This window comes from Schistocerca americana, chromosome 10 (assembly GCF_021461395.2).
Source record: "Schistocerca americana isolate TAMUIC-IGC-003095 chromosome 10, iqSchAmer2.1, whole genome shotgun sequence".
Classification (NCBI taxonomy): Eukaryota; Metazoa; Arthropoda; class Insecta; order Orthoptera; family Acrididae; genus Schistocerca; species Schistocerca americana.
In genome coordinates, this window is record NC_060128.1 from 126,663,147 (window position 1) to 126,675,259 (window position 12,113).

Genomic DNA, 12,113 nt, shown 5'->3' on the forward strand with positions numbered 1-12,113 from the left:
TTTGTTTCCACCAAAAAAAATTCTAACTAAGCATGCTTTCTGTGTTTATATGTTCACACATTTCTTACCTCATTTTCATTTTCCATTATCTTACCTCATCATTTATTTCCAAGAAAATCCTACCTAAACCTGTTTTCTCAATGCATTTCTTCCAATTCATCGCAACTCATTCTCTTAGAGGCTACCCCCTCTTAAGCTAACTTAAATCTACTGAGCTCAGATGCTAAACTAAGGGACGAGGCAATGCAGCATCACATAACAAATCAACACCAACAGCAATGCAAAAAATGCAAATTGGCAAAGCTAGCAGCATAAATGAGCAAAAGTCAAATTCAATAACACTATGCCTGGCAAACAGCAGCAACTTATACCTAAACATGACATAGCGCAAGCAGAAAAAAATATTACACTAAAATGGCCATGTCTAATACCTATGTCACATCTTAACATTAGAGTGATGCATCACAAAAACTTACGCTAGTAGATAAGTTACCAAATCGTAAAAAAATTATTTATGCAATTCCTGTGAAGGGAAATGTTTTTTTTTTTTTTTGTGCTCCCTCATTTGTTTTGGATAGATCATAAAATTATTTACTGGATCTGTAGGCATAAAATATTTATATTAGTACATATATTAAATTTTATTTTAACCAATGCTGCAGTGCAGCTAGAAACTTGATATTAAACAAAATGTGTAAATAAATACATTAAGCAAGCCATATGGCATTTTTCTTAACTAGCAAGGCAATAGCTGTGAAATGTTTCTCATCGTTTCATTAGGCATTTCAGTAAATATCATAAATTACAAGCTCCACAGTATGCTTTCAACAAGGAGATGTCAGTAGCGCGGACAATGGCCTTCCCTTTCTTTCTTCTTCTTCTTCTTCTTCTCTTCTCTCTTTTTCTTCTTTTTTTTTCTACCTGTGCCGCTGAAAAGGGCTCGCAATAATGGCTTTTTCTCCAGGCGTCTGACACAGCTGGGTGCCCGCGACGCATTACGTGCAGGTGGTCACTTAACTTTCGTACGGAAATATTTACGACAGGAGATTCTGCTACCGTTGCAGTCTCATTTAAAAATATTTCACAGGTCAAGAATTAGCGTTGCAAATCTGTAGAAACAAAATCCTATAAATATAAGTGTCCAAAAAAAAATATTCGTCAGCATTGTGATACAGTCACACATTTCATAACTCTTAAAGTACGTTTCTTGGTTTCCAACATCCTTTTCATAAATCAGAGTCCCTAAACACTACTCATTATTCCTTACCTCATTATACATATACATATTCGTCGACACTTCTTCAATATTTCATCGTGAGAAATACGTGGCATAATAAACATTCCTCAACAACATAATACACATCGTCGTCGTAATAATAACATCATAACACCTCAGTCAAATCTCAAAAACGTCGTAGCTTTCTGCAATAATTTCAAACCCTAAAAAAATTCTCTGCTCATTTCAATAGTGTCATCTACCTCAAACGTACTTTAAAATCATGCTCCCTTACGAAATACGTCATTCAAAGCTCTCGTAGTATCACAATGATTCCGAAAAATATGAGCGTTTCTCAAAGTACAGACAAAATACAGTTTCATAAGTGTGAAGTTACCCAACTGTGTATTGCGTAAACATGTGTCACTGATGTAGTAAAAAGAATGTTTGTTTCTCTGTCAAATAATCAGATAGCTGTGTAATTCTGTGTTAGAGAAATATGGTACCGATGTGTAAAGTTGTATAAGCAAATACCATATTAGCTAGGGTTCCTTGTGGTTGCCACACACATGGTACACAAAGTAAGCGTGTACCCCCCTGAGGATTAATGTAATTATACCCTCAGGTGTTACAGATTACAGCAATGGAATGAAATGTATCACGCAAAACTTTCTTTGTAATTCAAAAAATATTTAAAAATAAGTGTTTTAAGTATAAAATTAATCACTCAAATGCGTGTACTGCAGCGCGAAACTGTGCGTCTTGTAACATAATCTCTGTGGAAGTGTCGTAGTTATCGTCCTCCGAAAGCTAAGTTCTGCAGAAGTCAATGTACTTACCTCATGATAAACAAAAGTGAAATGCTTTGCGTATAGATATCTTAGTTATTACGCTTATTGTTGTGATGAAGAAATTACTGTGCTGTAACGTATTGTTGTGCTACGGAAAAGGCTGTCTCATTGTAGCTATATCACAAAAGTTACTATTAAAACATGTTTTACTTTCCAGAATAATACAGAAAAACTGTGCAGATATAAAACAGATACTCCGCAAAAGCAACAATGTAAATTGTCACACATTAGTAACGTCGTGATATAAATCGTGTAGCTGTCCCATAAACTAACCACTGTGTCATCTGGTATCTCACAGAAAGTACTTTAAATACAGAATGTATTTTCAGGTAACCAAAATGTTGCATTAAAATCTCATTAGCAGTACTGGTAAATGTTCTAAGTATGTGAGCCTCATAGTCGTTACGTAATCGTGCAACAAACAAGCAAGAATGTACACACACAATAACACTGTGACGTCTGTTCGCAGTAACAATGCATTCGTAATTTCTGTTTAAATAATTTCTCTTGGTTCTTGGCTGGATATTTAACTTCAAACATTGTTGCATGGTAACAGATTCTAAGTCTGACAAAGCATATTAGTAATGTGAAGCGAAAAATTTTATGACAAAGACTAAGTTAAAAAGCAGATTATCTTTCAATAAACGGTTTTACATGTGAAATGTGGTGTAAACCTTTACTCTTCCTAGTACGCAGAGTTTCAACCTCAACGCAATTATCATGTGGTATACGTCCGTAATGAATACTGGAATCTTGCTCAAGGTTAGCGTCAATGTTATTTTTCTCTGAGCCAGCCGGCGCACGTGGCTGCCTGCGGTGTGAGTCATTGTCTGTTTCTTTGTTGGCGCACGTCGTTATTGGGATTAGGAGACCTAACTTCTACAAATTCACGTTGTCGAAAGTGCCCTGCTCTGTTTGAATCCCGCCAGTTCTGATGCAATTCAGGTCTGTCGTTACGATCATATCGTCTGTCGTCATGTCGGTAGATTCCATAGTTTCTTTCTTGTCGGTCACATGGTGGAGAATTTCTCCCTGAATCGTAACTGCGCGCTGGTCCGTTGCGTCTAAAGTTATTCTGTCTCCCTTGATAGTATTTATTTTGGTTCCCATATTGTCTGTTTCTCTTATTGTCTCTGTGATAATCATTACCACGGAGAGGTGATCTTTCCCTGTAGTTATTACTACTCTGCCAACGGTTGTCATACGGGTGGTGTCTATTTTGGTCACGATTTGTGTGGTGAGAATAGCCTTGTCGCGTCCAGTTATCGTTTCTGTCGTCACGGAATTGTGACGGATGTGACCTGTAGTGATTGTTTTCCTGTTTTCGCATCCTGCGACTGTCTGTGTCAATTTCTAATTCTTGTAGCAGTCCCTGAAAAGCTTCAATGTCGTCTTTGCAACGCCCTGCTAAAATAATATGTCGTAAATGTTTAGGCAGTTTGATTAAGCAAATGCGGATGAGTTCTGAGGGGCTGTATGGGTTTGACAGGTATTGATTCTTGTGCAACATGTCTTCAAAATATTTCACAAGACTGGAGAATTCAGATTGTTCGAAATGTTTCATCATTATGATACCATGTTTTACACGGTCTTGTGTGGCTTGAGACCAATATGCTGAGAGGAAGGCATGGTAAAACTCTCCTTCACTGTGGCAATCGTGAATTACCGATCGCATTCTTACAGCTGGTTCATTCTCTAAGTAGCCACACATAAATTCTAATCTGTGTTCCAACGACCAGTTGGGAGGAAAACAATGAGAGAATTGATGGAGCCATGCTTGTGGATGAATGTCGTTGCCAGAATTCTTAAATGTTTTGAATTTACGGGTAGTAATGAACAGCTTATAGTCAAAATCATCATGTCGGCGAGTCGCATATCGGTCATTGTTAGGTCGTGTCGGCCGTTCCATCTCAAAATTCGGTGCACATTCCCAATTTCTTTCATAACTTCCGAAATGCCCTGTGTTATTATTTTGTGGTTGTTCCGTATTTCTAAGTCCCTCTTCCCGTATTGGGGCGCGAGTATCCTCTGAAATACGTAATTCTTGTATTACCTGTGTCAGCTGATCTTGTACTTCCCGGATTTCTCTTTGGTGTTGTGTATTTATCTGATTCTGATTTTGTTTGAATTTCCTAATTTGTTTGCACTCTTCAGTGTCAGTGAAGGCTACAGGTCTTGTGTCATTCAGATCATCATCTACCTTTGTAGATAAGTTAGTGACCTGATCCGAAAGTTCGGCTACTTTCTCCGATAGTGAACACATTTCCTCAGTGTGTTTTTCTGAACCAAGTTTCAGAGTGTCCATTTGTGTTGAAATCGTATCTACTGTGTCTTTTAAGTTTTCTTGACTTTTTGCAAGTTGCCTAACCGAATCGGTAGATGCAACTGCATCAATTTTAGCTTGCAAGGTATTGTGATTTTCATGAACAATAATTTGCAGTTCTTTTATGGCTGCTTCGTGATTCTGTAATGCATTTTCATGCCGCGAAAAAATAGGTTGAAAATGCTCACAAATTTGTGTTTTTACGTCATTACAGACTTTTTGACATTTCGATTCGATGTTATGTAACTCAGTAGTTAAATCTTCACGTGTTTGTTCAAGTGTTTGTTCCAATGAGTCTAACTTTTTAAGATTTTGTTCCACTGTGTCTAACTTTTTGAGATTTTGTTCCACTGTGTCTAACTGTTGCTGTGTTTGTCTCTGATTTTGTTCCAATGTGTCTAACTTTTGCAGCTTTTGCTGTGTTTTTCTCTGATTTTGTTCCATTTGTTGCATTAGTTGTAATAACAATGCATTAGTGTCTGGAATCTGTTCCTCTACTCTTTTCGGCAGTGCATTTGCACCGGCAACATTCACATTTTGACAAGCTGAAAATGTGTCTTGACTTATTTGAGAAAACGGTGAGGACGCAAAACCTGAATCTACAGTATTTGCAATATTGTGTTCTGTCATTCCCGATTCCTGAGGCGAGCTGTTGCCGACCAATTGATCGATAACGCTTCCCTGTTCACTACCTGTTTCACTGTCTACACCATTGTTTGCCGCCCGCTCCATTTCCCTATGCGCAATTACCAAATTACTACTTTGAACATCAGTTAATTCATTACTCGGTGGCGCTAACACACCGCTTTCATTTTCACTGTCATTTCTCAGTTTACTTTGGAGCCTAGTATTACGTTTTTCACACGCCATTATTGTCACAGTATTTCACACGACAACACAGAAAAACACAATTTGAAGATCAAAAATAAGAGAACACATTAACATAGCACTGAAAATAATATCTAGTTAACTGCAAGCGCAGCTGCGAAATACTTGGTGCAAATCTACATGCATGCCACAACTGTTTTACTGTACAACAATGAAAGACTGCAACTACAAAGGAGATTTTCTCTACAATTATGCGCTAGCAATAAACAAAATCTACACTAATTACACAAACTACAACAAAAAATCAGAAGATTCCAGTGAGGTATCCTCGGCTAAGGGTCGACATATGAAACTTCCCCTTTGAACAATTATACATGACTGTGCTTAAACTGACACACAATATTTTGTTAGCGCAACGCAATCTGACTTTCAAAATTCCCTACAAAAGAATGGCCCTGACTAACATTAAACTATACCTTTCACAAATCACTTACCTCACAAAAATCTTCGCTGCTCAAGCTACTGCAATACAGCGAGCGCCACTACTGCCAGCTAAATAAAAGATTCAAACTATGGAAGGCACTAACTACTGATAGGGATAGTTAGCAAATGAAAGATATTAGTAGAGAACAGATAATGTATTTACCTTGATATCATCATATATAAATATAGCAGTTCATGCCAAATTACAAAACTCCGCCATCTCTCTCCCCACATCCACCACTGCTGGCGGCTCACCTCCAACTGCGCAACGCTACGCGCTGTTCACAGCCAGCTGCCTAACACTACAATGGCGAGTATTACAACAATGCAAAGCAGACACAGACTGCCCACAGCACAGCCAGTGATTGTCATACAGAGGTGGCGTTACCAATGAAAAACCTAAACAGCCTACTTACATAGAGAAAACATAAACAGCCTACTTACACCAGGTAAACGCACGATCTGCCGTGAACCCAAGATTACAACTAATAGTATTCGCGAAGAAGTTAGTATGTTGTGTGTGTGTCAGCAGGAATGGTAAATAAAATGTTTGGTTTGGGAGCCTTTTTCGCAACATTCCATGCAACGTGATTCTTGATCTGAGCGTATGGGGCCCCAATGCCCGGAAGTACCTCAAAAATGGATGAAAAATATTGACCGTCCCGGGGCGTAATGGTGGGATTAGGCGATGCAATACTTGCGTTAGAGCGGAATGTGCACTTTTCGAACACCTTTTCTAAATGTGATCTGTTGTCGGAGTAGAAATTGCAAAATTATTGTCCCCCCCGTAACAAATCAAAATTTGTTCTTACATTATGTTTCTTTTCTTTTTGGCCTTCTTTCTTTGTTGACAGACGTCAAGTAAGGAAAACTTTGGTAATTTACCGATAAGGGCGGTATTCGGAAGCTTATACTCATTTACTCGCGAAGTAATAAGCTAGATTTTCGTTGTACTGTACTTCGTAATAAATCAGTGGAGACTTCCAGATCGGTAAGTAAGATAATAAACCTTACCCCAAATGTAGACACACAACTGTCTAATGCAATGAAAAATAAATAAATAAATAAAAATATATACCCCCTGCACGGAGCCACACCGACGTGACTGCTGTACTTGGATTTTGATGATCAGGTGGGACAGACCGAGTGGCTAAATCGTTGCGCGTTCGGCGAGGAACGTCATCTAGGGACGTCAAATGTGCAACTTTTGTTATCCACTTTTGGGGCATTTCCTGGCAATTGCAATCCCATGCGTCTTCCATCAAGAAAACTGTCAAGGCGTCATCTACGTCGTTTCGGGGGTTTTTAAACGTTAATAAGAATCACCTGGATGATTTGTGTTAGTTAAAAAGCGTTTTGCACGCTGCAGCTGAATACATGTAATCTCCGAGAAGTGTTTCTCCCTTACTACCAAGGCATCATCAGTGTATGTCAGTTACAGATGTGTCTCATTTTTTATGATTGCACTACTTTCACTCACTGCTAAGGGGATGGAATTCGCGCTTTTCAGATTGTTTTCCGTGTTACTAGCACGCTGTGGCCGAGCTGTTCTAGGCGCTTGGGTCCGGAACCGCGCGACTGCTACGGTCGGAGGTTCGAATCCTGCCTCTGGCATGGATGTGTGTGATGTCCTTAGGTTAGTTAGGTATAAGTAGTTCTAAGTTCTAGGGGACTGATGACCTCCGAAGTTAAGTCCCATAGTGCTCAGAGCCATTTGAACCATTATTTACTCGTCGCAGCCATCCACAAACTTGACACTTCGTAACAGGTCGGAAGAAGGCAACTAGAAACCACCTCCACTGGAGCCTTCCCTAGAATGATGATGCTGGATGCCCACATCTGCTCCCCTGCGCTTACTGGCAGAGATGGGACACATTGCCTTTCTGAAGTGGATGAAACTGATAATGTTGGGTAGACTTACACAAACGAATGATTCACCAGACACAAAGCAATACGCATGACGTTGTGTTTTCTGGCAAGTGAGGATAACTGCAGTGAAGCCATATTGTTAACCACGTTACATGAAAAGAATTTAGTGAAATTCGGAAATTCACACTTGAATGTGTTAATAAACCGCAAGACAACGGAGAAGTGCTACTTTAAACCTCTTATCAGACGTGCGAAGTCAGTAAAGATGTCGTAAAATAAACTGATACCCATACAAGATTCTTAATTAATAAATGCGAAACACGCCTGTGTGATTAAATACATTCTATTTCCACATGCGAAAGAAATGATAAGCATTTCGGAAGGCTGCTGCGTGGGAAACTTCTGGCTACAAACTTAGTGTAAACATGCGCCCAGTTTACGATATGTACCGACATACAGCTCCTTCAAGCTGACGTGTACAATTTCGATCCATGTGTCTGAACTACATCCGCAATTCTATCGGAATCAAACGAGATTTCAGTTTCCAGGCAACTTCCTGGGCAAATACAAGTACCGTACTTAATAAGCCCGCCCGGTTAGCCGTGCGGTCTAGCGCACTGCTTTCCGGACGGGAAGGCGTGCCGGTCCCCGGCACGAATCCGCCCCGCGGATTAGTGTCGAGGTCCAGTGTGACGACCAGTCTGTGGATGGCTTTTAAGGCGGTTGTCCATCTGCCTGGGCGAATGCGGGTGGTTCCTCTTATTCTGCATTAGTTTCACTGTGTCGGCGGTGTTGCGCAAACACTTTCTCCACGTACGCGTACACCATATTTACTCTACCACGCAAACATTGGGGTTACACTGGTCTGGTGTGAGATGTTTCACTGGTGGCCGAACCGCACAATAACCTGGGTTCGGTGTCGAGCGGCGGTGGAGTGAATCGACTGTTGTAGCCTGTTGTGGGATTGTGTACTACTGCGCGCTACGGCGGGGACGAAGCCTCTCCGTCGTTTCTAGGTCTCCAGTTCCATAAAATACAATCATCCTTAATAAAGGCATACTTACGCATTTTAAATATTTTGTCGGGGTATTGGTTTACGAGTGTGATACCGGATTTACTGCTTCGACATGTGACCCACCACGCAGGGGTTTCCTAATTATAGGCTACCTAATTCAAACGTGAAATCAATATCAGTAATCAAAATTTTGATAAAGCGCAAGACATGATTCAGTCAGAAGACTGTAATCCAACTATGAACTCTCGAAGAATCCTTACACATACCGGATGTTCGTGGCATCCGTTGCAGTGCCTCCTTTTCTGGGTAGGTACAAATAATCGAAACCGTCACAATTACATACACACAATATTTGAGAGAAAAAGAGTTTTGTCCATAAAATCGAATCTGAATGTGTGTATTCAAGCGCTACGGGTTATACAGTATTTTTGGTCTTTAAGTCTCCTGTAAAATCAAATTTTACGGCTGTCCCAGTTAAGAGTATGCTACGTATAACTGACAGTGTGGAAAGACGGATTTTACTGATTTAATCCACGTACTTCAAGCGATTGACCTAGTGCGTTGTCGACGGTAACTGATACCGCAATGTGAGCGTGGAACTGCAGTCGTCTGACATGAAATTGTAATGTCGGGTGGGTGACAGCCTGCAAAAGCCCACTGGTCTTGTAGTCTAATGCTATCAGTTTCTTTCTCTTTGTTATTAGCAACATTGATTGAATTTTAAAGAGAGTGTCCATTCGCTACAGCAACAGAAATTACTTTGCCAGTGTTCCTACATTTTCTTACGCCCGTCCAGTGACGATACTTCGCTATTCACAATAATACCGTCAGCGGACAATCTCACAGTTCTGCTCGACGTATTCGATGAATCCTTTACGTATACTGAATACACCAGTATCTTGTATTACACCTCGTTGGCACAGAGCCGATTTGACTTTTGTTTCTGTTGAAAATTCACCGTCCACTTCAACTTGCGCCGATGTATCATCTAAAAAGAAATCCTCAGGCCAATTTTTTATATAATTTAACCTACAGTGGAGAACACAGAGATGCCTGAAAAGTGTAATGCAAGTTGGTGGCATGAACTTTGGGAAAGAGAGAATTTCTTATGTAAATAAATTTGTGCAGTACCTTACTTGTGTAACGTCAGTCGTTTACTGTTTGACCTGTTTATCTATGCATAATATTCTGCTATCAACTCTTCACGCACAGAATCTTCCACACATACTTGTATGGATTTTTATTCGTGTTCTGTCATTACCCCATCCTTTCGTGTTTACAATTCATCCAGCATTACTATACACTTGCAGTTGGATGAAGAATTCTCACAGTTCAGTGAACGCCTGACGTCAGTTATGCAGCAAATTGCATAATGAATGTTACCGCTACCTTCTGCTGCAGACGACCTACGATCCACGTAGACACGCTTTCAGGACAAACGGGGTTAATACCTCCTCCTGGCCATTCGGATTTACATTTTTCCTGATTTTACTACAGCACGTAAGAGGAAGGTTGCGGTGGTTAGAGAACAGCTTCAGTAGTACTCAATTCAGTTTAGTATTACGGAGATTTAACACTCGTCGGCTCCTTGTTGCTCTACTGTGCTTTACTTAACTGATTATCCAACATTATTTCCCTTTCAATAATTTATTGTATCCTACTCATTGACTACGTATTATTGTTCTCACTTGTGTACTTCGTAACATCACAGAAAATGTGAAACAAACAATCGACAGCTACACATGAGTAATAATGACGACAAAGAAGAGAAACATTGGCACTGACGAATTAGTGCAAAGTGGACGAAGGCATTGTGTACGTCTGGAACAGAGTAGTGTATGAAAAAGAGAAGCCTAGGAAAAGTCGCGACATTGAAATGTCGAGCAAGCAGACAGTATTATGAGAAAGTACTTGACCGACAGAAGGAACTTAACAGAAGGTGGTTTATTTTACCGACGTCCAGTCAAGTTCGTGGTTCCACGTGACCCATCAAGCGCATCAGTGTAACCACAGAAACCTATTATGGAAAGCTTAATAAGCAACATAGGACACTTATTCAGCGTAATGAAAAACTGAATTCTTTGAGTTTATGGAAAATAAAACTTAAAATGAAATCAATTCAAGGAAGGTAAATTTCCTAATGATAACAAGAGACGGACATCAGATTATCAAGCGCTGCTGTAGAATTATTACGACGAACACTTTCCTCGACTATGTTACCAACTATTTCTACAATTAAGGAAAACAATTAGACAAAGTTAGTTTTATCTCTCTTAAATGCCGAGTTACGGGACAGGTTTTTAGGCCTAAAATGCTAACTGTACTTGCATGCATATTGTTAGAAGTAGTAGTAATTCAAGCAGAAAAACCACACTTGGTATAACACAAAAATCAAAGACGAACTGGAACTAACACCGAATTAATCTCGACTAAACATTAAAGATAAACATCGATTAACATGTAGACGAACGATACAGACCAACTTCTTTCTCAGCTGCTAACTTCGGATCGTCGTACATATGTCACAAAAATGAGTTCACCTGCAATGAACAATACCCGGTGTCAAGGTGTCAGTTTAATTAACTGTGAAAGAACGAAAGAATTTTATGCAAAAAAAAACAAAAAAAACTAATGAGTGAGTGAAAATCAAACTAGGGAAGAATAATCTTAGAATACTGTTCATCGTTTGAGGGCTGTGTTGGCTGAGATAGAGTTGGTAATTCGTTTACTGCTACTGTCTTTGGCTTGAGGAAATGCAGCACCGAAATCAGTAAAATTTTTATCTCCTAGTCCCATGAAGTTGAGAGATACGTAAGAAGTGACACTGCAAGCATTTCTTCCTTATATTGTGTAAAGTCAATGAACAACATAAAAACAGTTTTATCTTTTTGTATATAAGTGTAGGAAAGTACAACGTGAGAAAACAATACACTATCTTTAACGTTATTTTTTATTCAAGTCGATCGATATCTTTATAAATGCTAACTTTAAACTGTATGTAGAGCACTTTTGCATTTAGGGAGTGTTTTTTTTTCCAACTTTGCCCCAAAATTTGGTCCTTTATCTCGGTAAGAAGTGTTAAAAATACAAGTAACGTCGCAGCTTTCTGACACGTTTGTGTGTCTCGTTACTTGCAGTAGAGAAAACGTAGAGCTGCACCGAATTTACTGTTTTAGTTCAAGGAAATGCGATTGTGCAAGACGTATAACGCAATTAAACTGATGTTGTACATTCTCAGATGTTAATTTTTGCAACAGGAGAGCAAAAGAAATTTCGTTCGTGTTACTTGCACATAAAATGGACACGTTCAGTGAAGTTAAGTGAGGTGAGAAAGTTACTTTATTTGCGAAATTTCGAGAGAAAACGTAACAAAAGTTATATTTTTCTGGAAGTAGTTTTAGAGTAGTTCTATTGATTACTGATAATATAGGAATTAATCGAAAAATTAAACAAATTGTCTAAATGACTTTTTTAAATTAAACCAACTGCCGTGAACACAAAGTGAACGGAAATAAAAATTTAAAATAA